The sequence below is a fragment of the Apostichopus japonicus genome, chromosome 22 (assembly GCF_037975245.1).
Source record: "Apostichopus japonicus isolate 1M-3 chromosome 22, ASM3797524v1, whole genome shotgun sequence".
NCBI classification, from domain to species: Eukaryota; Metazoa; Echinodermata; class Holothuroidea; order Aspidochirotida; family Stichopodidae; genus Apostichopus; species Apostichopus japonicus.
The window spans coordinates 26077149-26103990 of NC_092582.1; the positions used below are offsets into that span (position 1 = coordinate 26077149).

At 37.7% G+C, this 26842-nt stretch overlaps 2 long non-coding RNA genes across 3 annotated transcripts; one reads left to right on the forward strand and one right to left on the reverse strand.

The window, feature by feature from the left end:
- Positions 1-5752: 5752 nt before the first annotated feature.
- Positions 5753-13975, forward strand: LOC139963868 (uncharacterized). Of its 2 annotated transcripts, XR_011791781.1 has the most exons (4): positions 5753-9171; positions 9742-9931; positions 10669-10784; positions 11302-13975. It is a non-coding gene; the product is annotated as an uncharacterized lncRNA (long non-coding RNA). The 2 variants fall into 2 exon arrangements; XR_011791782.1 differs by lacking the exon at positions 10669-10784.
- Positions 13976-19471: 5496 nt separating this feature from the next.
- Positions 19472-21739, reverse strand: LOC139963869 (uncharacterized). Its single transcript, XR_011791783.1, has 2 exons — positions 21644-21739; positions 19472-20920 (listed from the first exon to the last, which is right to left on the reverse strand). It is a non-coding gene; the product is annotated as an uncharacterized lncRNA (long non-coding RNA).
- Between the last annotated feature and the right edge of the window lie 5103 nt (positions 21740-26842).

The following is a 26842-nucleotide window of genomic DNA, read 5'->3' on the forward strand; positions in this document are numbered from 1 at the left end:
CACTGACACCATCACTTACCAATTCACTAACCCTGTCACTGACCCCATCACTTACCAATTCACTTACCCTGTCACTGACCCTATCACTTACCAATTCACTTACCTTGTCACTGACACCATCACTTACCAATTCACTTACCCTGTCACTGACACCATCACTTACCAATTCACTAACCCTGTCACTGACCCCATCACTTACCAATTCACTTACCCTGTCACTGACCCTATCACTTACCAATTCACTTACCTTGTCACTGACACCATCACTTACCAATTCACTTACCCTGTCACTGACCCTATCACTTACCAATTCACTTACCCTGTCACTGACCCCATCACATACCAATTCACTTACCCTGTCACTGACCCCATCACTTACATATTCAATAAATGAACGTCACCGTCTTACGTTCGGTAATTGATGTATTTAGGCAACGCTTGGAGGTCATATAATCAAACAAATCATTGACTCCGATATCAGGTGCCGACCCAGGAGAGGGCGTCTTCCCCTTTCCCTTTTCAACCGACAAATAAGTGATTGCGTTTAGACTTAACTATCTGACCTCATATAGAATCTAACTTTGCCTCAGAATGGAACATTTGACGTAAACTAAAAGTATCTGGGGTAAGAACCCCAGGCACTTCATATTGGAATTTGATTCAATGATCACATGTTGGTTATAATGCATGTAATTCTAGGTAATACTAGTACACTGTAGATTTCATAATTACTGACGCGTGCAGACTTTATAGCAGAAGAAAAATTGGTTTAAAGCTTGGGAAAAGTGCGTCTCATTCTGGTTCAAATTACTTTAAATGTGAATTACATGACAGTATCAACGTTAATCACTGACGCGAACAATCTCCTACTATACTCTCCTGCAATAATTTATTTTATTTCTCTATCCCTAGGTTTCCAGCTTCCGTGATATAAACGTCTAATATTAGCTACGTAACTCCTGTATATTGAGATTCTGATGGTGCCCTACACGGTCAATATAAATCAATGTTATGACGTCAGAAAGATGTCAATGCATCGCTACAAAATGCACAGTATAAAAGTAATCATTTCTTTTAGTGGCATTGACTGTTAGTTAAAATGAACTTTGGATAATAGTTAAAGGTTGTACATTACCTTATTTGACATAGTGTGGTCAAGCTAATCTCAGTGTACTATGTTAGAATGCATCTAAGTACAAACACTCCTTTTATCTGTTATGTCTGAATGAACTCAAGTATATCTGGGAATGAGGAGTTGTAGGATTATGTCTAGATCATTTATAATATTTAAGGCATTAATTAGTTACGACCAGAGAAAGAATCAAACTATTTCGCTCTAAGTCGATTTCAAGTATTTCAATCTATTGTTATTGACTTACATACTTTCAAGATATTTCTAGTGATTAATTTTATGTTATGCTATTTTCTTATTAAAAACAATTTATATCAAGATTTTTTGGCGGGGGGGGGGGGGGGCAATGACAACCACAAAAATAACGCCTCTGATATATCGGATGTTCAACTACGGTTAATATTGTTTAGTTTTTAAAGGCAATTTATTTTACGCTATGCTATTTTAGTTATTTGGAAGAAAATTCAAATATTTGAATTTCACAAGGAACGTCTTTTCCCTAAAGAACACCGCGTCAGACTCCTGAATAACGTCATATTTACAATAAAACAACACACAAGATTTTAAGCAACTAATAAAAAAAAACTAGTTTGTAAATTAAGAGAAAATAATCATTTCAAATTAATCATTAACCACTTCCATTTGCCTCTTCTTCTATAATCAATGAACATGCTTGTTACGTCACTGCCTCACTTTGTTTGTATAGTAATAGACTCTGTTTGGGAACACACCCATCCAGTCCCTGTGATATGGGTTCATGTAATATATAAGTTATTTCATATGTGATGTTTGAGGTATTTTACAATAAAAATTGAATGAGACTTAGCCTGTTCTAATTTAAAGTGGTCTGTTCAGTCCACGCTAAAGCTGGAATTTCATGAGCATATCACTGAATTGTAAAATAAAATTCTTACCAGTACTTACAAGTTACTACTTATCCAGAATAGGACTGTGAACTACATGAACCATACGTACTGTTACAGGTATTGTGAAATCAAATTTATTCGGATGGAACGCTTGAGTTATATACTTTACTGTGTTAGGTCGCTTAAGTTATGGTCGATTGAGTTATATATACTTTACTCTCTTAGGTCGCTTGAGTTATATACTTTACGGTGTTAGGTCGATTGAATTATATAATTTATTGTGTTAGGTCGATTGAGTTATATACTTTACTGTGTTTGGTCGATTTACAATGCCGGTACTGTAGCTTTTATACTGATTTAGTATTTTACCAGAAGTAATTCTATTTTGTTTTCTCTCTTCTAATAAAATTCCACCATCCGACAAATACTACCATGAACCATAAACTATCTTTACAAATCGCCCTCAGTTTGACATACTATATCATGGTGCTTATGATGGTTATGTAAATATTGAATGAATATTAATCTAACGTTATCAAATTGTCAATAAAACCACCCTCCTTAGGAGGGTCATATAAGCAGAATGAAGTCTGATCCAATAACCCAGTGAGTAAATGACAGCACAAAGTTCACAAAACTTGTTCATGACTTTGCGTAAATATATCTTTATTGCTTAATATGAGAATATATGGTAATCAAGTAGTTTATAAATTAGTCAGCTGAAAATGATTAACCAATCAGAGACAAGCAGATTTGATATAGTCGCTGATAATATTTACCTATATGACATTGATCGAACCGTGGTCACCCTCGGTACGTTTATTTTATTGAAAAACTGTAAATTGGTACCTGGTACAAGGCACCGTGGATCCGGAAGGGGGGGGGGGGGGGTTACAAGTAGTTATTTGCAAATCCTTCCGTTTAGACCAAATATTAGACCTCATTTATATTCAAATAACTATGCCTCAGAATACCACATTTTACGTCTAAAATGTTACTTTTCTGGGGAGCCTATTCCAAATACGTACGTTGTGACTAATCCGAATGGTTTCAAGTTTCTAGATCTGTTGTAAATCTTTATTTTAGAGGGCGCTCGACATTTTCCCTAAGCCAGTCTCTTCGCGGAAGTACTTTCGAAAATACTTCCGTGGCTCCTTAAAGCTTTGCTTTTTTGTTACTGTTGTTGTTGTTGCATTTTTCTTCCGCCGAGGTTAAACTGATGAGTGCGGTTACGAGCATTAACACTGCTGTTTTTGTTAAATATAATCTGATAGTGTCATATATAACACAAACCAGCCTTAGGAGAGAACAGATCATCATTATTAGATTCCAGATTCCAGATCGTCAGCTCGTGCATACACAGCAACGAGGCTCAAAGTATAAAAACGGTATATGACCCTGGGTTTTCCATTTTGTTTTGGCTTTGTGACACCAGTTTTCACTTTAGTTATCTTAGTGAATGTGTCGGCTTGGGAAAGGGGCCTTGCGTAGAGGAAATACCCCCTCGCATGTAAAACTTCTACCTCATTACGGGTGGTTACTTGCAAAGTAAGGTTATACAGAAGAAGAAAATTATCAAAATCATTCACTTTCTTTTCTACGCCTCTGCGTCGGCATACAAATTCACCCTGCTTGTTCGTATGCTTGTGAGTGTTGTGTATTTACGACATCGTGTTATTTTAAAGCATAGGTTTGTAAACTGTACATATAAAGCACGTTAGGACCTAGTGTCTGAACTCTATTAGGACCTTTTATGAGAGCACCCTCAGATAGGACGCTGGAGAGCCCCATTGAAATCAAAATAACTCGATCAAATATAACGACTTTATTCTGTGAGTTCACTACATGGCGTGTAGAACTTCAGTTCACCATTCCTTGCGAGACAATAATAATCAACATATCTATTTAATCTGGCAATGTTTCAGCAACTTGATCCTTTCAAATGCTATATTTATTCTAACAATAACCATCAATTTACCATAACCAATCTAATCGTGTGCTGCTGTCAACTTAATTGAGGGCATATGACATCTTCGGTGTAAGTGACCACCAGAGCGCGGTCAAATAACTTTGACTTTCGAGGGCGCTCGACCATCTCATTCAGAAAAAAGGAGTGAAAATTGAAACTAATCAGATCAACCACCAAACTTGGTTGTGAGAGTATTGAATAATCTGATAAAAATTGATTAATCTGATAAATATTGTGCTTTGTCGAATTTATTTGAATGATATGACTGGATTCAATGCTGTTTTGTTCTTTTCTAATAAAACTCTGCCTATTGTTGGGAATGTTTTTCGTTTGTCCATTTCTCGTTCTACCAGGAACGGCGGAAGAGTTTTGAATCCCGAGGAGTGTGTGTGTGGGGGGGGGGGGGGGGTGGGGGTGAGTGGGTGGTTGAACTTTAAGTGCAGTGGGGCTAAAGACCACCAGGTTACATATAAACTTTCCGGCAAACCTATTTTCTGTGCATGCCATACCACAAAATACAGCATTGAATGAATGTTCTGTTTTAACAAAAGAGAATATTCTAATTGTAATAATGTATTTAACAATATGATGCATCATAACTTTAAAAAAGGGGCATTTTACACAGTTACTATATTTATAATGGGTCATTTTTATTAGAAAAGATCATTTCGTATTACAAAGAGGGGTACTTTTGCGGGTACTTTACTTTTTATAAAATTATATCGTTAATATCTCCCCCCCCCCAACCCACCATCCCTCACCATTCCCCAGCAGACACAAACACATCACTGTAAGCTTCATGTAAGTGCTCTGAATTTGTTCAATCTTACTATATGGTTGTACAGAAGGGCTACAGGCGAAGTAAATGGCAGAACAAAGTTCACAATGATACTTGTTGCTGTCACTATAGTGTACATAATCTTCAGTAAGGTCAATGTGCAACAGAGATATGCTATGTAATCTAACTTATTAACAGGAACGGATAGCCAATCAGAGACAGGCAGAGTAGATTGCGTATCTGGTAATATATATATATATATATATATATATATATATATATATATATATATATATATATATATATATATATATATATATATATATATACACATTGGTATTTTGGTTTACTTCATAGCATGATAGCTGGGACTTAGGTTTACCTCGGGGATAGGTTTACCTGACACCAGGTAAACCTAAGTCTAGGGTCTTCTTGTTCAATCAATTTCACTCCCTTTGAGGAATGATTATTTCGAGTTAAGAGAAAACCTCATAAACTTTTCAATTCCGAAGTTACAATAAAAAAATCGTTCATTTAAAGGGTAAAATTTCCCTTCAAAAGTGGAGGTAATTCCGAAGGGTATATAACAGAATTACGAACATGGTATATATGTTGATCCCAACTTTACACCTCGATTTTGACCAAATGCGGCTATATATAAGTCCGAAACTTAAAGGTTCCTCTAATTACACTGAAATCTTCGTAATTGTACTTTTTCTTCCATTAATTTGGGATATTTAAGAAAATAAGAGTTTCTATTTTAACTGGCAAATTTACACGTAACGAAACAACGCCCCCATATATAAGCAGTTCTTTCTGTGTTCGGTGGTAGGGCAGTCGATCGGATCGTATCGTTGCTATCCCAATAGCCTACATTCAACGTTACTTTATGTGGGCCTGGCCATGTAGTCTACAAAGGAAAGTGCCACAGGTTACCGTAAACGTTGCCCATTTGAAGTTGGCTTTTGGAACTTTGGTGGAGTATATGCATTGTAAGTAAATTCCTTAAAAGTGTTCCGGATATATTAATAACATTTAGAGTAAATACCTTCATGCTGAACACAAATAAAGTAAGGCCATGGTTAGAGTTAGAGTAGACTAGCCTAGGCCTAACGTTAGCCCTAAATTGGACCTATCAGTATTACTGGCTATGGTAAATCACAGCTGCCTGCTACTGCCTTTGCTGATACTCGGAATATAAAATGTGATAAATAAATTAAAGTATATACTTGTAACAGACTGGTGAACCTACACATTTTGCAGCCTGGTGATCTTCCAGATCTTTAAAGTAAAGGCTTAATAATTGACGCACCTCCAAATATTACTAGGCCTACTACTAGGCTAGTAGTATACTACTATTACTATACTAGCCTACTACTACTGTAGCTAGTACTAGCAACTATACAGCAGGCAACCATAACTTTTTGCAGCCAAGCAGAGTTAAATATTTCATGAGTTTGAATCCATTTCAGGTATATGCTGATCAAATTGTGTTTGTGCATGTTTTGGGCATTTGGAAATCTTACTCCCTAAAAATAACCAAAATTTCCTCAATATAATACCACTAATCTCTGGGACCTGACCTGTCTGAGGTTAGAGGCTCAGAGCATAGCAAACAGCATCCAAAGATAATGGATGTTTACTTAGGCCTTCACTACAATAAGCTTATCGACAGATGTGTCAATTTAGGGGTATGAAAGAACTTGCATTCGTGCGATGCAATTTTGAACCATTTCACGAAATATAAATCTTTGGGTATGTCTCAATCTCTCTGCCATAAAATAAGGCAGTCAGAAAGTCACAACTCCACAAAAACAGATACTCAAGCAAACGGAACACTACAGTAAAAGAAAGGGCCTGATAGATTCCATAAACGAGTTACAAAAGTAAAAAATGTGAAAACGTTTGCCGTCTCGGTACAATATTCATCCCCACAATATTCTCTATATGTGTTAGTGTGCATCACTTAGCCCTGTGCGTACAGTAGTAGTGGTGTGTCATTGGTTCTGATTCAGAGAACTAAGTCACACAGGGCCTCAGTGTAGCAGTGTACAACAATTTTTTGTAACATGAGTTTTTTCCCCCTGCACCTATGGGATGAATCATGGCTGAAGGTAAACAATTGAGTATTCATATTAGAATAACAACGCAATCATGGCTAAGTTATTTAGGCATTTTGATATTAACGTTATGATGTGGGTAGTGTTACTAGTGCTGAAGTAATAGCTTGATCAAAAGTATTCCTCAAAGTCCCACAATGCCTTCACAGGGTGACCTACTGTACAGTCACTTGAGCACTTAGGAGTTTTTGCGAAAAGAGCAAATTCCTTGTCCAAAATTGCTAGGTTTGATCCAGTTTTACAGAGTCCCATAACAAAAAACACAGTCTGTGATATATCAATGGAAAAGTGTAAAGATTCAATGTAACATATTTGAAAGGATTAGAGTATGTTGAAAAACCACCAGCTATACATTTTAAGGAAGTAAACAGTACCTCATTGAACCTTGCATTGTGTTCACACTAATGAGTTATGAAATTGTTATCAATGTCTTCATCATTAAAAGCTATTAATTAGGTTGATCAATGGTCTCACATATTAGTGCAATCACAGAGGTTAAATTTCAATCAGGTTATAATGCCAAGGGAATCCAGACCTACTTCATAAAAAATAAAAAAATCATGGCTCCTATAAAAATCATTCATGATAAAAACCAGCATACATACAGTATGTGCAACTAAAGTAGTTTCATATTGGGTATCATGTCCAAATAAAAGCTCTTGATTGTATTCAGTTTTCATACTTTTAAAAATGACCATCTGTGTGCAGTAATTTGGTGTTAGTAAGTAACATGAAAATGCACAAGACTAATGTTCAACAGGCACTAGATAGTTCTCATGTCCATACTGTAGCACAAACCAGGGAGTTGTTCCATTACAACTCCCTGCACGAACAGGCTATTATGATGAGTTGTTATGGAACAAATAAAACTCCCTTGTATGATGTTAGCACTGTACTGTGTGACAAAACACTTAAATGCATACATGTGGTAACATGTTGCTATGATCCGATACTATAGCTGGTTGGGTGTATAAATAGATCACCATTATGCAAACTGCACTGCACATGGTTTCCATTATGTAATAAGTTTCATTTTATGAATTTGTCAATCTGACATGTATGCTACTGTATATGTGTAGGCTGCATGTACAACTTATTGTATCTTAATAATATACAGCAAAAAACTATTGAGAACTGTGATAAACAACATTTTCAAAGTGACAGTTGGGGATCTAAAAAGACCACTGAAAGCCTTCTGTAGCGATATAACATGATACTAAACATTATATATCTCTGCAAGCTAGTGTACCCTGCTTTGAGATGTATGGTTTAAATAAGGTTTTCACAAGTTTGTCCTGTTGACCCAACCACTGGCCTAGACATACCAATAAATAGATCTATCCATGCTTCAAATTGAGTTTTCACAATTTGACCATTTTTACCTAAATTTCCTTTGACCTTCCCCAAAAACAATAGGCTTCTTGTACTTGTGATGCATCTATACATACATACTGTACCAACTATGAGATCTGTCCAATAAAGCTTACTGTCATGAGAAACTGTGTTTACAAGCTAGGATCACAAACACAGTACTCCTACCAATGCACACGCACACATATGCCATCGTGAGTGGAAAGTTTCAACATCATTGAAACCAAACATTAAAAATGAGCTCAGTCATAATGCCAAAGTCTGTGTACACAAGTAGTCCTGAGCTTAAACCCCAAATGATACGTTGAGGGACTAAATGTACCGGTATACATGGTCTAGGGTGCATGCAGTTTACAAATGAACTGCATGCGGGATGAGGCATTGAACCATGCATGAATACTCAGTCAATCTCTTGAAGTGATTGCATGCTAAATTCCTGGGTACAACTTACATACCAAATAATAGATCAATATTCAAACTTAGTAGTGTGGCATTTTTCTCAATTGTTGCATATATGCGGTTTCCATGAAAAAAGTGATAGCTAAATTAACTAAACTGACATGAATATTGGACAACATGTACACTAAGTATTGACATCAAATAGGGAACTGCACTGTCAAGACTTCCACCTGCAATTTATGAAACAATTATCTGGACTTATTTATGTTCATTCTCTTGTCAGAAAAGATGGCTTAAATTTGGCACAATTTGAGGAATGCATGAATGCAGAATGAGAACACCACAGCAGATATGCTCCACTTTATTGCAAGAAGTACAGGGCTGCAATTTCAAGGTCGACACAGGATATCAAAATACTGTAACTTTGAGCTGCTGGTTCATGCTGACCATGGGATGCAGCGAGAAATGGCTTATATGGAAATAAGGAGCTCCCACAAGCATATATTGCAAACATCCCTAGTTGTCTTTAATATTCAGTAAGTATTGACTGTGAGATATATTTTAAATCCCTATGACCTGAAGTTAGTTTTCTAAAGTCTTCCCTTTAATATCCTCTAAGTCTGATCAACACACACTGTACATAATATAAATTTACTGTACTAAGTTTCAACAGGAAAAAAGATGATGAAAATTTGCTGTTTATTTTCAAAAAATGAAAATGATCTAAGGCAATGGCTAACAAAGTAATGTAAGAAAGACTTTCCACTTCCCACCAAGTCCACTGCCAAACCTTTTGTTTTACTTTGCTACTTCCACCATCATAGAATGTTATCAGAATTGAAATGACTTAATGTGTAGTCTTTGAAAACCAAATGTACTGTAAATCTGCCATCTGGCAGGCTGGAATGAATTGTAGGTAGGATTGTGAAGCAAAGACTTGAGGTGTTAACACACCATCACATTTTAACCTTGATTATGATGTGTTTATTTGTACCTTTTGCAACAATGTCAATATCAAAATGTGAGGCTTTAAAAAAATATTTACATGGAATGTACTTCAGTGAAACTTTGACATATGATTGAAATGTTGTTTTGGTTTGTTGTAGGTTAACAAGAGCTGGTGGAATTTCTCCACAAGAGAAGGAAGTACTGCCATCAATAAAATCTGCAGACAGAAGAATATTTTTACTGAAGATCAAAATTTTCAATGAAAGGAAAGGCTTTCGATTAAAATTGGACAAACAACTTCTGTAGATACAATGAGGACTAGATTTATATGTCATTGCTTGGAGCCAGGTACGGTGCATTCTATGAGTTTGAATTTTTCTTTTTAGTTTCTGGACAGGTATATGACATGCAGCATACAAATTAAAATTTGTTAATGAATTTTCTTCCTTCACAGCATCATAAAATTCATTATTAATAATCCATTTATACAAATTCTTATGTTGCTGTATTTGAGAATAATTTTCGTTTGTAAAACAAAGATTTTAATCATACTCATTGCATTAACTATTATTCATGTAACTCCCTTACTTCACTGTATCAAATAAAACATTGTTTCACCAATCCATTATTCCAGTTGTTATACTGCTGGCAGGGGAGACACTAAGGTCTGTACTTCAGTTACCCAATTAATGCTAACTAGATGCTCAATAATGCTTCCCACAATGGGGATGTTGGGTCTAGCAAACCTTAAGTCTAGTGGACCCTCAATGTAATGGGCATCCTCCCCCCCCCCCCCCCATGTTGGTACTGCATGTGGTATACTTTTGTTAGTGAAACTAAGAGTTTCATCCTAGTCATTACATTGAGGGATGCTCTTTATTAAACTCCCTTACTTCACTGCAGCGTATTGGTAATCAACTATTCTAGTTGTAATGTTGCTAGTACTGTATTTGAGAATCCTTTTGTTAGTGAAACGAAGAGTTTAATGCTATCCATTACATTTAGGAGTACTCTCTAAGTGTCTACCTTCACAACATCATATAATAAATTACTAACAATCCATTATCTCTTTATATTTATGGCAGAGCTGTAGTCGAGTCCAATTAGCCAGAGCCCGTTCCAAGTCCGAGTCCGTCTGGTCTGAGCAAAATACAAGACCCCTCAAGTCCGAGCCGACTCCAGATACCAAAGATAACCTTTGGTAAAAATTCTTGAACTGTTATGATAATTATGCACCCAGGAGGAAATTTACCTCATGCTATAATTTTTTCGGACCAGATAAGTGGCAGCAAGCTCTTCCTGGTTCATAAATGTTATAAAAGTACTGGGAGGGGAGTCACCAAGGTCCTTCAATACTTTCAGTTACCCAATAAATGCTAACTAGACGCTCAATAATGCTTCCCACAATGGGGGTGTTGGGTCTAGCAAACCTTAAGTCTAGTGGACCCTCAATATAATGGGCATCCCTCATGTTGGTACTGCATGTGGTATCCTTTTGTTAGTGAAACTAACTAACTCCCTTTCTTCACTGCATCGTATTGGTGATCCATTATTTCAGCTGTAATGTTGCTAGTACTGTATTTGAGAATCCTTTTGTTAGTGAAACGAAGAGTTTAATGCTATCCATTACATTTAGGAGTTAACTTTCGAAGTCTCTACCTTCTCAACATCATATAATAAATTATTAACAATCCATTATCTTTTTATATTTATGGCAGAGCTGTAGTCGAGTCCAATTAGCCAGAGTCTGAGCCAAGTCCGAGCCCACTTGGTATGAGCCAAATCCAAGACCCTTCAAGTCCGAGCCGACTCCAGATATTCAAATATGATCAGCTTTGGTAAAAATTCTTGAACTGTTATGATAATTATGCACCCAGGAGGAAATTAACCTCATGCTATAATTTTTTCGGACCAGATAAGTCGCAGCAAGCTATTCCTGGTTCATAAATGTTCAGCCCGGGCGCTAAACTTTCAAACCATGCAGGGAGAGGCAAAATCATATTCAAACCACGACCACCGCCAGGTTAGAACGTGCTTGTGAGAACCCTGCTCTACTAAAAGTGATATTCTAGTTACATTTAGGATTGCTCATTAAGATTTTCAAATCATCATCATTGTCTTGGTTGCTACTTTTTCTGATGTCATTATCATTTGTGAATTATTGTTATTGTTGCTATGTTACATTTGCCAGTATCAATTTTGCTTATTGTTCTCTCAAAATTGCAGAGTAGAAGGAAGAAATGTTAGCTAATAGTTATTATACCATATGTTCTTGGTCTCTAAATTGTTTACGCTGAGGTCAGTATGAACAGAAGTGTTTATAATAGTTTTCCTTTCTGTTAAAGTATTTTCTGAATCATTTCATTAATTTTATATTTATACTGGAATTTTCAGTAGGTGTTGGCTTCATTGAGGGTCAAAGGCTACTCAAGGTCAGTAGAGTAACATAGAGCATCTAACTCAACAAGGAAAAGTTGGTAGTCATATGTAGTGCATATAGGTTTCTGACATTGAGTACTATTCTATAAATTTGTACAGTATAGCAGAAGCCCATGTGAGATAACTAGATATATGAAACTGAAAGCCATGTTAACATGATAGTTCAATGTTGGAATGATGAAGGGAAGTTTGTATGCAGGTGTATCATGTGCTGAGTGCTCTTAGCCAAGTCAAAGGTTATTTGAGGCCAATATAGGTAAAATCTGAAAACCTTCATGATCCCATACTATCTAGTATCTGACTAGTAGCTGCTTTAATAGCTGAATCTTAGGGCAATTAATATATTTATCGGAACAAGTAATGTACCTCAAAAGACTTCTTAAGCTCTTTTGAGCCCCATTCAATATTTCAGTGTATTAACTTCATCATTCTTTTAACAAATTTACTCCAAATTGCTAGTTTCATGTTCTGACAATGAACCTTTGTCATATCATGTTGCATGAGTGCTGTAACTGGTTTACAAGCTTGCAAAAGTCTTAAAAGGAGGATAGGGTGTTGGGATAAATAGTTCAAAATAATATTAACAAAATTGTACCATATTTTGCTTTTCTTTTTTCCCATATGTTGCCACTGCTTGAATAAGACTAGTTGATAGGACTTTTTGTGAGCTCCACCTTTGACAACAAGGTACAGTAGACTTCAACTGCATCTTGTTGGCAACATCCTAGGAAAGTTTCAATAAACACAGATGTTTCTATAAAATGAGGAATCTGATGAACATTCCAATACTGCGAGTCTTTATTGGACATTTCAGCAGGAGGCAATAAACAATTCTGCTATCGTTACATACTGTAGGTCCTTCATAAAATGCCACTTAAAGAACTGTATTACTTCCTTGGGAAGGTGAATTTTATTGTCAAATACAACATCTGTCAAATATTTAGTTTCCCAACCTGTCCAACTACCCCCCCCCCCCCACCCCTCCATTTATCCCGAGTAGTTTACAGAAACTGGGACAGAACATTTTTTGTGGGAAACAAGGGTTAAATAATGTTGTTTGAGGTATTGAGCATTTATCTATATGTCCCTTTCGAATCTAGATAGGAGGAAGTAGCAAACAATGCAAGGAAAACATGAAGTTCAAGTGGATGCTTTAATTGCTTTTACCCAAAACATTGCTATATTCATTGATAAATATAATCCACTTCAAATTCAGTACCGTTATACAACATGCAAAAGAGTTATGATATTGATGTACTTTCTGAATTTAGACCATTGCAGGTGAACAAGTTTAACATTGGTTTTTAATTTGACTGTATGTAGAAACACCGGTTACATAATGAACCTCAGATACAATGTCGTGTAAATACATATTACTGCTAGGAGCTGTTTAACAAACAGTGAAAGAAAAATTTATTACTTGACTATCAAGAGATTCGCAGAACTCCTCTCCTTCAACAATATTTACAGTGGTGCAGACTTCAAAGCAGTGCAAGGGCAACAACTGCCTATCTCTTTAAGAAATTTCCAAGTGCTTTCATTTGTAGCATTTGCATATGTTCAAAAGAAAAATGAAATATTAAAAGATGTGGTCTTTTCAACATGTTACCACATCTCCCCCCCCCCCCCTCTCTCCCCCATCAAAAAAGTATTGCATGTACAGCAGTAACCCTTTTTGTACATGTGCAATATATGGGGCAGAGCCTTATTCATGACTTGACCAAGCCCTTTATCCATTTGAATAGCACAAGTTATGTCAGTGGTATTCACATCAATGCCTCATAGAAAATGTGCCTCATGGTAAATTTTCTAGCTGATAGCATGAATGTGAATGAGCTGAAGTTGTAGAAGTTGCTTTGTTTATATATTTCTGAAAGTAACATGAAATTTCATAATGATTTTTAATGAAAATATTTGCATTTATCAGTAATAAATAGAAAGAAGACATAATGATTTCTGCTATAGTGTCTTATCTCTGCCTCTTATGTTAAAATTGTGTTCATTGGTTGGTCCTTGTACTTCGAAAATATTGCTCCCTAACTCAGCAAACCCATAATCGATCTGAAGATGCTAATTCAGACAGCTTACTGTTCTAGCAAGTTCTCGACCAATTATATTGATGAATTTGCATCTGGATGAATTTGCACTGGATGAATTTGAATCAGGCCAACTATGTAAGGAGCCATTTCTTTAAACCTTGCAAGACTGGTCTATAGAGTTTCAGCTAATTTAATACAAGCCGATCGATGAAGAATTCAAATACTGTGTAATCCTATCCTACTTCAAAGGTGTACGTGGTCGAAAGGTTTCCTAGTAAAATTACTGGTCCTTTCAGATCTGCAACTTCATCTTGAGAACTTCTTTTTGGTCACATAGTAGCTTGAAACAATTGAAAGTTGGAGACAGTACTTTGAAGATATGTGCTTCGGCACCATGTACCCAGTGGCGTAGCCACGGGGGGGGGGGGGGGTGGGGGCGACAGCCCCATGAAAGCTTGTCGCCCGCCCACTGGGATTTTGGGTGTCGAAAAAATTACATGTGCGAAAAATATATCATTCATTGGTCTGCATGGTATCGAATCTCCATGATGACCACTCATGAACGACCCTTCGACCGCGGACCGGCAGTAGGCTATAGTTGCTGAAAAACCTGACGTGACATAGCGCATAGGCCGAGATATGTCATGATATTTCAAAGCAACTTACCAGATTGTCTTTTTTCTTCTATTTCTCTAAACTATTTGATGACCATATCAAGACATGGGGATCTCAAAATAAAGGATGTTGTGAAACTTTAGAGCAGCTTACAAGGCCTGGGAAGTGTTATTTCCAACGATCTAGGAGGTCTTTATAGCTGAAAATTTCCCGTACGCTGAGCGCCAACCCATGGTGGCACTCCACTCAGGTAGTAACAAGACGCCCTCCCAGGAATTGGTCAACCCCCCCAAGCGCCCACCCCCTCCACTGGAACAATCCTGGCTACGTCACTGCATGTACCACAGGTTTATCTGATATCAAAGTGAAAGCGGCTTTCCACAAGAATAAAGAAAGCATATCTACGTTTTTGTGTAACACCCACACAACTCAATCCCCACGCAAACAAGACTACCTACGTATAGTTTTCATTGAGGATTCCAATAATTCCTGCAATTTCCTACCAATAACATATGGAAAGTCACTCCTGTTATCGTGGCGGAGCTATAGGGGTATTGGTAAGAGGGGGTGAGAATGGTCTGTATGGGCGCTTTCGACTTTATCTAAGCGGAGCGCCACCACAGGTTGGGGCAGAGCGTACAGAAATCTTTTGAGTAAAGATACTCCCTATATGGCCGGAAATGACCCTTTCCGGGCCTTGCTAATTTGCAGATAAACGAAGAATAAATAGGTGTCATCGCCAACAAAATGTGACAAATGTCAATAGGTAGATGAGAGCGCCATAAAAAAGTCAATAATCGCGAATAAGTAAAAAAAAGTGATAAATAGCTGAAAAGGGCGCCAGCAGTCCCTATGAGTCCGTTGGGGGGGGGGGGGCATCCGCCCCCTGACTGTATTGACGCTCCGCCACTGTTGGGAGCTCAGTGTAGGAAGAGATGGGGGGAGAGGGACGGTATTTTTTAACGGTTTGGGTGAGCGTCTGCAATGATTCGTAATGACATGTTATCGCAAGCGTTCAACATGCTCAAATAAAAAGAATGAATGAGGAGGAATTCATATCACTTTTCAATCATTTTTTGAAACAAATTGAGCGAATTGATCGCTAGTAATCTTGAAATTGGTTTTATCACGGTCATTGTCATGTTTCTTATATGTACCTTTCTCATATAAAAGAATTCTGTACGTAAGGTTATCAGAAATACTTTTAAAATGACACCAAAGAGATTAAAAATTCTTTTCGAATTTGTTAATAATATTGTCTTTTAAGAGACACCGTAGACACGTTGCTCGGTTGGGTTTACTGCAATAGTGGCAAATGGAGACCAATATCCGCACTTAGTGGACCTAATGTTATAGTCGTGCATTGACCTTGAACAGAGGGGCCTACCGTGAAAACGTACGGAAAATCCATCCTTTTATATCTCAGCGAGACAATTCCACTGGATACAATAATATGACTCAAAAGTCCTTAGATGTGGTCATCATAACAATCACAATAAAAGATATGTATGAAAAGCAGATTAAAGATATGATGGAAACTCAAATGTGGACCAAAAAACGATGTCCCTACGGATGCCGTTTAGTGACATTTATATAATTTGTGTGTAGTAGGTTCCGTAGCTCTTTTGTGGAAAAACTTTGTAATATGCTTAAAGTTGGTAGTTCATCCATGCTTTAGATTAATGAGAGACATAGATCATCACGTTTTATGAGGAGGGAGGCTATTTTAAAAATCTGGGTAATAGGTACTGTAACTCTTTTCTTGGAGAAAGCTTGGAATATGCGGATAAGGAAGAAAGTTTCGAGTTCCTCCCACGCATTAGATAAATGAGGGACCTAGTTCATCACGCTTTGCGAGGATATCTCATATATTAGGTGTAAGAGAAGCGATGATTGTAAGGAAGGGAAGGGGAGAATGGGGGGGGGGGTAAATGATGTTACCAGGGGGACCTAATAATTTGTCCTAAATGAGATTTAATAAAATCATTAATGTAAGTAAATTTCATTACTGCCTGCTCTCGCTGATTTCTTTTAACCCTATAGAGCGGAGTGTGTGAGGTGAAGAAGGGTAGGGCAGGATGGGGGAGGGATGATAAATGACGATGTAACCAGGGGGCTGATAATTCGTTCAATAAGAGATTTGAAAATATATATATATGTAAGTTTATATCATTACTGCCTGCTCTCACTGATTTCTTTCAACCCTTATAAGTTACGCTTATCGGAAGACTATACGCCGATAATACAATTCTTTAACAAGGAGATGCTTCTAATTTATTAAACTGTGTAACTTTCACTAAGCTATTTGGAAAAAAATATGCTTTTAAGTTGAAAGACTCAGTAAGGATCAATTAAGTAGAACAAAGATCGTTGCGTGCTGCGTGTAACGATGAAGTTTCCTACATTGGGATGGGAGAGTACCAGCCTACCAGGGAGTGTAAGATTGAGTGGGAAGTTAAATGACGGTGTAACTGAGAAATTAAAAAAAAATCTTAGTGATAAAATCATTATTGCTTGCTCTTTGCTGATTTAACATTAGAATAAGTGTCTCTAATCATTAGATATTCCTTTAACATACGAGGTTCGGTTGGGGAAGGAGGGGGGGGGGGGGGATACTAGACGGATTGACGGGGAAGAAGATTGGGAGCCAGTGGCGGATCTAGGGATATTGGTCAGAGGGGCGAGAAAGGTCTGTACGGGCGCTTTCGACTTTATCTAAGCGGAGCGCCACCACAGGTTGGCACAGAGCGTACAGAAATCTTTTGAGTAAAGATACTCCCTATATCGCCGGAAATGACCCTTTAGGTATAAGTGTCATCGCCAACAAAATGTGACAAATGTCAATAGGTAGATGAGAGCGCAATAAAAAAGTAAATAATCGCGAATAAGTAAAAAGTGGTGAATAGCTGAAAAGGGCGCCAGCTTCCCATTTGAGTCCCCCCCCCCCCCCCCGCCTGACTGTATGGACGCTCCGCCACTGCCTGTTATGACATTAGAAACAAATACTGATATGAGATGAGTGTGGTATATACCTACTGACGACTGATAACGGTATTATAGTGCATGTTCTAGCATTTTGACATCGTATGAATCTAGCAGACAACGTACAGGTACCGTCTGGTACCATTATCCGTTTTGAGTGCTATTTAGGGGTTCTAGGACAAAATCCCCCCAGACAATATCCCCATGACCCATACAAAGCCTGCCTGCAACAACCAGGGATGGCCCAGGTGTGACAGTCAAGGCATGGGACATTGCACTGGTTAGGGTACCGTTCAGGGGATTGGTCAGGGGACTGGTCAGGGTACTAGTGAGGGTACTGGCGAGGTAACTGTGAGGGCTCCTGTTAGGGTACCTGTGAGGGTACCAGTCAAGGTACTGGTCATGTGACTGGTCAGGGTACCGGTCATCATACTGGTCACTCTACCAGTCAGGGTTCCACTCAGTGTACTGGTTAGGGTACTGGTCAGGATACCAGTCCGGATACTGGTCAGGGGACTGGTCGGGAGATCATTGAGGGTAATTGCGAGGCTACCTGTTAGTGTGGCCATGGGATATAGCTCCATGGTGTGACATTTAAGGGACCGGTCAAGGTACTGGTCAAATTACTGTTTATTGTACCAGTACTAGTAAGGGTATGTGTCAGAGTATGTGTCAGGGTGCCTTTCAGGATACCAGTTGGGATACCGGTCTGGGTACCGACCGGGGTACAGGCCGGGGTACAGTCCAGGGTACTGGTCAGGGAGGGGTACCCGTGGGGGTAACTGTCAGGCTCACTATTAAGGTACCGGTCGGGGTATGGTCGGAGTACTGGTCCGGGAACCACTGAGAGTACCACTGAGAGTACCAATGGAAATACTGGTGAGGGTAACGGATGACGGTACTGGATGACGATAGCAGGGACCGGGATGACGCATATTTGTAAAGAATTGATGGGATTTTTTATAGCTTGGGGAGATTTTGGCTTGGGTGGATTTTGTCTTAGGGGGATTTTGTCCAGGGGGATTTTGGCTCTGGGGGATTTTGTCCTAGGGGGACTTTGTCCGGGGGGATTTTGTCCTGTCACCCTATTTAGGTATTAGTATTGGACCAAAAACAGTATTAATGTCGGCACGAAACAAACGTTAAAGAAAGCTCAAATGTTGTTTGTCCATCTCTAACATCCCTGGTGGAACCATGGAAATATTTGAAAATTGTCAGCACTGTGGCAAGTCCCCAGACATTTTGATATGTTACCTTTATAGTTAACAAATTGGGTAAAGCCTGTTCAGGGAATGATGATAAGCAGCCCCTCCACTTTTATGTTTTTGACAAAATACTATACACTCAAAGCCAGATTTTTAAAGCAAAAAAATTATGGCTCAGGAACTAATGGTATACTGACAGTTTTGAACTAAAATTGACAGTGAATAATACATGAATTGCATCAGAACATAATTTAAGTAATGTATAAATGAATGCGCAGTTGCAACTGTTCACTGTATGTTTATTTTTTTCACTCCTCCGAGGAATACTGCTACAAACAGTCAAACAACAAACAATTTTCAATTGATCAGGAATACATCAGAAAGTGTCCCTTTCTGTACACTACTGTACAGTATACTGTGTTGCTGACTCAAAACGTAAACAGAGATAGAGGCAGTGAATGTGATTGCTTAAAATTCATCAAAAATTGTTGAAGATTTGTTTTTTTTTAAACTTTTACCCAGAAATCTGGCTTATTACCAAACACATACAGTAGTGGAGATTAGCATGATATTAAAAGACGAGACACAATAAAAATTGTACAATCATATTCAAGCAGTTGATTGTATTTTCAATCCCAGTTTATATTTTCCACAAGATTTATTTCACATAAACCAGGATACTTGCACTATTTCATGACCTCAATTTACTGACCTCTCTCATACATGAGAAACATTTTGGGAACTAACTTATACCTCAAGTATTTATCTAGACTTACCAGTATAGGCTGTATCTAATACCGTAACCAATGCAAATTACCACAATATCATGGAGTTTCCATGCTTGGAGGGACAAAATTATACACAATACCCCTGGATTGCACAATTTCATACCTATAGTTACAAATGTTGTGGTTTTACAGTATGTTTCATTGGGCTGCACTAGGTTTCCATGACATTGGTGCTAGTTGCATGTGCCTTTGTTGTATTCACTCCCCTCAATTTTGAGGGGAAAAAATTTAATTTTGTTAAAAGAATAAACTGGTTCTTGGTGTAATAAAAGACCAAAAGCTTTCAGTAATTAAGTCAGGCCTAACATTGTAAACTTTTCCCATAGCATAACCCCTGAACCCCACTTGTAGAATTGTGAAAGTGTGGTTCAGAAACAATGCAGTGTACCCCTGGAGATTTTGTGGGATAAAAGTTTGAAAGATTTATATAATAGTAATCTGCTTAACAAATACCCTTAGTCCTGCACAAGTATCTGTGTGGTGGTTGTTTAAAATTACTGTACTATGGCTTGCTGATCTTGCTTGGAATACAAACTTAAAACATCTTAAAACATGAGAAATGCATTTAAGAACAGTTAAAGCAAGGTAAGGCAGCAAAATATCCAGTAACCTCAACACTTAAGCATCAGGACCACTTCAGTTGTATAACAAGTTCCATGTTCTTGACAAGCAGCTGCAAATGTTCCCTAATACTTACAAAAACATGTAGTGCCACAATGTCACCAAACTAAAATATTTCAAGAAGTACATTGCAAAAGAATGAGTCCATTTATACAGTTAAATATGTAGAAGACTTCCCATGAAGACTGGTCTGCATTCTCTTGGTTCTGTCTGCTTGAAGCTTATAATATTAATTTCCTCTATCTTTTATATGGTGTAACAGTGTAACATATCCTGGAACTAGTTAGTTTTCTGTTACTGCTCTGCATTTATGTGAAGCCAATACTACATTACTGTGCCAATCCAACAACTACTCCCAGCAACTTCCAAACTCCATTGAAAGATGTGATGTGTCCCAGAGGATATACATGAGATGTGTGAATCTACTTCGCGATTTACAGGACATACTTTTGCTTTGCTTGGCATCGGCTTCTATGCAAGCTTTTAATTGATAAGCCCAACAAGGAGCTACTGTATACCACTATGTACAGCATGATGAAAAGCTTGGTTGATGATTGTATTCACCCCACTGTAAACTGTGTGATAATCTTGCCTGGCATTTCTAATTAGAGCATATCCTTTGCTGTATTAGCCTGTAGATCTATCCATCTGTTGGTACAAAAAGAAAAGCTTTCTCTTAAAGATATGCTGATTTGGTCCCAATTATAGCACGCGCAATATAGCTTGGAATGTTTTGCGATTACCGATTAGACCTCACATGACCTCACACTCTACAAATTATGAAAACAATGAACTGCTTTACAAAACTAAATCTCCTGTAATTCAGCCAATATTTTAATCATCTCACAACCTTTCATATATACTATTTTCACTGTAAATTTCAATTCGTTTATCCATCCCATTTTGTTCCCATTAATTCTTGATTCATCTTGCCTTGTATACAACATTACACATTTTATTTATGCAGCCATGCATTCAATTGGAGCTGAAACAGCTCCCTACCATAGCAAGTGCTATTAAAAGTTGCAAGTCATTCAAGCTTTACCAATTGTAAAGATTTCAAAATTTAAATATACATGTATGTACATTTTATGTGGACCTAGCCTGACAATTTGGTGTTGTCTTGCATTGACCTTTAAGATTAAAAACCAGAGAGTGGATATAGCTCTAGTGTAGTTAAATACTATGGACATAGAGGAAAAGATACCACCACATTAACCAGATATACAAAAGTTTTCATCCCTTCTGATTGTTTCTTTCTTCATTCCATAACTTTGGAATAAATTACCTCAGTTGTTACTCGTATTTGAGATAATAGAGTCCTATGGAATCAAGTTGATGCGATGTCAAACCTACAGAATATTAACTTACTTTTTGGTTAATTCAGAAAATATCTTCCGTTTTGCTGTCAATGATGCAGTAGGTCACCCCATCAGTTTGTCCCAGACGGCATCTGTGCTCTACCTATGATTGCTACCGTTCCAACATTGACTTTTTCACTGCATGGCAGCTTCATCGTACAGTGTTATTCCTTTGGATAGTGGGATGTTGTCATTCATCTTGAGATTGAGAATGTTGATCATCAAATTTGTCTGAGAAAACATTAACAGTGCCAATCAAATAAATATCAAATGGTCAGAGTGTAGATGTGCATTATTTCAATTTTTATTGTACGCTTCTCTCCAATATATTTTGGGCAATACAGAGCTCAGATCTTTAACACTGAATATTGCACATTTAGTCAACTTGGTATTACTTATGGATCTAAATAGACTTAACAAAATGACTTACAGTATATGCAAGGGAAGGGATAGAAGGCTTTATCAAATTTTTGTGTTATATAGATTTTTGGAGGATGTTAACTTTTAATTAGGTGCACTCAGCTTTTGTAATAGTTACATTATGGAAATGTACTGACTCAATAACCTTTTGGATGCATGGCATTGTTATTTTGTACAAATTTTGGCTAGTTATAAATAAGACACTTGAAACACAATGCATCACTTGAGAGATTTAGATTAAAGGTATTCTGCATTGGCCCAAATTTGATGCTGGATTTTCTAGTGATATATCCTTTAACTGTTTTTATTGATACCCTCACTGGGATATTCAGACATCTTACAGTACAGTGGTGTTTAGAATGTCTGAGAATATTTTGGAGAGTAAAGACTTCCAAGAACCTTTTGAAAAGTTCTAACAATTATAGCATCTCTTATTCAATACAGGCTACTTGTAAGTTACATTTGCATGGTGACTTCAGTCTCTAATAATCTAGGCATAGCTACTGTACAGTATAGTAAAGGCTTCATAATTGACGCACCTCCGTAATTGACGCATTATTACTAGCAACGATGCAGCAGGCCGCCTAAACTTTTTTGCAGTCAAACAGAATTACATATTTCATGAGTTTGAATCCATTTGAGGTATTTGCTGACCAAATTGTGGTATTTTTTAAGCTTTTAACACCCTCCCCCCCCCCCCCCAGTTTTGCACGTTTTTTGGCCATTTGGAAATCTTACACCCTTAAAATACCCAACATTACCTCAATATGAAAACACTACTCTCTGGGACATGACCTGTCAAAGCTTAGTGGCTCAGAGCATAGCAAACAGCATCTAAAGTCAATGGATGTATACTAAGGCCTACACTACAGTTAGCTTATCGACGAATGTGTCAATTTAGGGGTATGAAAGAACTTGACACGGCAGACATTTTGTGGTCAAATTCTGCTCAATTGTACGGTGCATAAGCACAGAACCTTAAATATTTTGAGATCAGAACATTTCTGAGGAACTACACATATGAAAAACACATACAGTTGAGTAATTTGGATTTTTCATTGATAGATATCATTGATCAAATCCTTAAGTGCGTCAATTATAAGCCCACCAGGCTACAGTATTTGGTCATGATTAGGGCAATGTACAGTAACATAATTGTCCAGCAAAATCTAAGGCCATATATGATACATACATGCACAGTAGGCTAAGAAGTTAAGCTGACCTACTTGAAATCTAATTTCTCTGGCAGTTGGTATTAATTTGTAGCTCAAACTACAGACCAGCTTACCCTTGACCCAATGCTAAGGTATTGTTAGGACTTGGACTATGGCCCTAGGCTACAGCCGAACGTAGGCTAGGCCTTACAAGTTTTAGGCTACAAGCTAGACTATTGAAATATGGGTATGAACAAATAACGTGAAGGCGTATGCAACAACGTTATAATATCAACGTTATTAATATCACCAAACTTTATTGACTAATCTCATGGACCTTACCTGAAGTTGTTGGTGAGACGTTTTCGTGTTAACGGTACTTTTTTAAGAAAAAGTCAACAAGGAAAGAATCTGGGCACGAAAACCAAACTACCCGGCGAACGACTGACCAGATCTCAAGCCCAGTGCCCTTGCATCGAGAGGGAACAGATACTACACATCATCTAATATTAGCCGAAACTGTTACTGGGTTGCAAGCAATGCAGCCTACGGGTATGCGTTAGCCCTGGCGTATACAGTGTACACAGTGTAGAACGTATACACTGAATACAGGCTACTGCCGCTGTCAAGAAAACTACGGATGCCTGTACGTCAGGTCAACTTATATACCAACTGGGGGATATACTTTGAGAGCAAGACTTAGGTTTACCGTAAGGGTTTGACCAATTGGATTTTTCCTTGCCAAATGACCCAAAAAGTAGGTAGCAACTTATAACGACTGATATGCAGTCCTAGTACCATAAGGTATACTGATGTAAAATTTCAAGTTGATCCAATCATTTCACCTCAGGTAAACCTAAGCACCAACTTGGAGAAGTAAACGTAAATACCAATCCAGTGCTATATATATATATATTTATATATATATATATATATATATATATATATATATATATATATATATATATATATACATGTATATATATATATATATATATATATTCATGTGTATATATATATATATGTATGTATATATATGTATATATATATATATATGTATATAATAAACCACCTTAACTCAATTGAACGAGTATTAGAATCGAGTTTGTTTATATCCATATATATAAACCACAAACAAGTTATTAGGGTTAACCTCACCAAGACACGAAGAACTGGACATTACTTTCAAAGCAGTATCTTACATATCAATTATTACCGTAAATTTGTTATTGACCGTAAAATTGCTATAAAACTCAAATACTTGTCATCCATGTCCACTATTTATAATAACATTCAACTATTCCATTCTAAACATTTCCCTCTTTTACACATTATCTGAGCCCATTCTAAGTCACTTGATACTCGTGATTGTCAACTTGATCGGTTATCTGTGACATGATATACCCAATCAGACATGGGCGTACACAAGGGCCCCTTTGTTCCCCTGGAAAATCATGATACGCCCCTGCACCCAAACAGGCTGAATTCCGCTCGGAAAAAGAATCTTTTCGATAAAAAATGAATGCCAGAGAACATTTAATATCTGAAAAGTAAAAATATCTCAGCTCAAGTCTCATGATTCCCAGCAAGGCGTAGAATACAATCCAGAGTAATTTAATTCCTTCGTCTTTAAACTCACTACAAGCAGTGGAATAGCCATGTGGGTGGGAAAGAGGGTTGTTGGCAGGGGGATGTCCCCAAAAGCATTTTCGAGGGTGAAACGGGTTGGCAAGAAAGAGTGACAAACCCAAAAATATAATGCTAATAAACTATATTTTTTATGAGAAATGAGTATCATTAAGGATCGATAGTTAAGAAAAAATCTGAATGAGCCAATGAGAACACGCGTGGATAAATGATATGATAACGGAATTTACTTATGCTTTCATCTTTTCTAATAAAAACAAACGATCAAAACCTGCCTATTGTGGGATGTTTATTGGGGAACCACGTGACCTATTCCTCTTCATTGTGTCCTTATGCAGGGACTTCGGAAGAGGATTCAATCCAGAAGGTGGAGGGGGGGGGGGTGGCAGAAATCGAATGCAGTGTGACATATCTTAAAATATCGCTAAGATTACAGCCAAGATTATAATAATATATCAATATCTCAGTCACTCGATTCACTATGTTATAGCCATATGCATATTGGACGTTTGCAATAAGGGTAAGGGGGTAAACAAAGAAGTAGCAAATTAAGGAATATCTCAAAATGATACAGCTTCCGGGGTTTCACCCTCTGCACCCTACTAGGTATTTCACATTCATTTCAGCAAAATGGAAATTCTCTCTTAAATGTTTTTGTTGTTGCTGTAAAATGACTATCGGGTAACAATAGATATCCCGAAAAGGGAAACTGTTGCAGCTCAGTGAAGTCCCAATGAGACCCTATAGTGCTTAGAATACATTCCGGAGAAATCTGATTCCTCTCTCTGACCTGTGTTTTGTTCTTCCTTTAAACTCGATATGAGCTTCGGCGTATCCAGAGAGCTGAATTTAGACATTTTAGGGGACGCAACCGGGGTTTGCAAAAACCGGCAAATGAAAATAAATATCCGTGATATATATGATACTGGATAGGCTACGTGTGTTGATAGTACGGCGTGATCTGCTTCTGATCAGATATTCCCTCATAGTAGCACACTATGCATAGCACGAGATTTTTCCCAACAAGTTACCTTTGGTTCAGTAATTGACTCTTCTAGACAAAGACACATGCGTCACGTTGTACCGGCTTGAGTCGCTGATGTAATAATTCAGCAATTATGTCGGACATAATTCAGCAATTATTTCCCATGCGGCCTACCATATTCGTATGCCTGCCTATATACGTTCTATTATGTATTGTAAATGTGCTTCATCGTAAATATATACAGTACCGTGGCTACCGGGAGAATGGGAACACGTGCCTTCTCCCCTATCCCTTCACTCCCCTCCCTTCCCCGACCCTAAATGTTGTTGCAGATTGCATGCCTCTTATAACACACGCAACGAAAATCGTATACAGAGGAGTCGATATAATAAGTAAGTAAGTAAGTATAAGTAAGTAAAACTTGATTTCATCCCAAAAGGGAAAATACAAGCTCGCATATGTACATATAAGACAAATACAAGATGATAAAGAGTAAAAAGACATAAGAATGGCAAACATGAGAGTAACAGAGAATTAAAGTATAAAAGTTTAAAGGCGTGATGATAAAACAAATGTAACACCCGAAAAGATGGCAAGAACGGGAAGATAAAGCAGGCAACTAACGATTGAAACGAAAATTAAAGAGCTTAATGCACTGAGGGATAAAGGAAATGATAACATCATTTTGCATTTAAGCTCTTTTACCGAAACACCTGACGAGAGGAGAGAGGAGGTCAGGGAGATAGTCTGGGATATGGGATATGTGACCAGTGCGAATAGGATCCCGGTTATATAATCGTCCCAGGACCCGACCTGGCGTTCGACTCTCCTACAGTGGAGTGCGCAAGGAGGTGGGCGAGCATGTAGGTCATGGCCCCATCTCGGATCGTCAGTCGGGGCGAAATGGTGTGGGGGAGTGCATGTGGGTCATGGTCACATCTCTGATCGTCAGTCGTTGGGAAATGTTTCAGTCGGTGGATTGTTGCAATCATCCTGGTGAGGA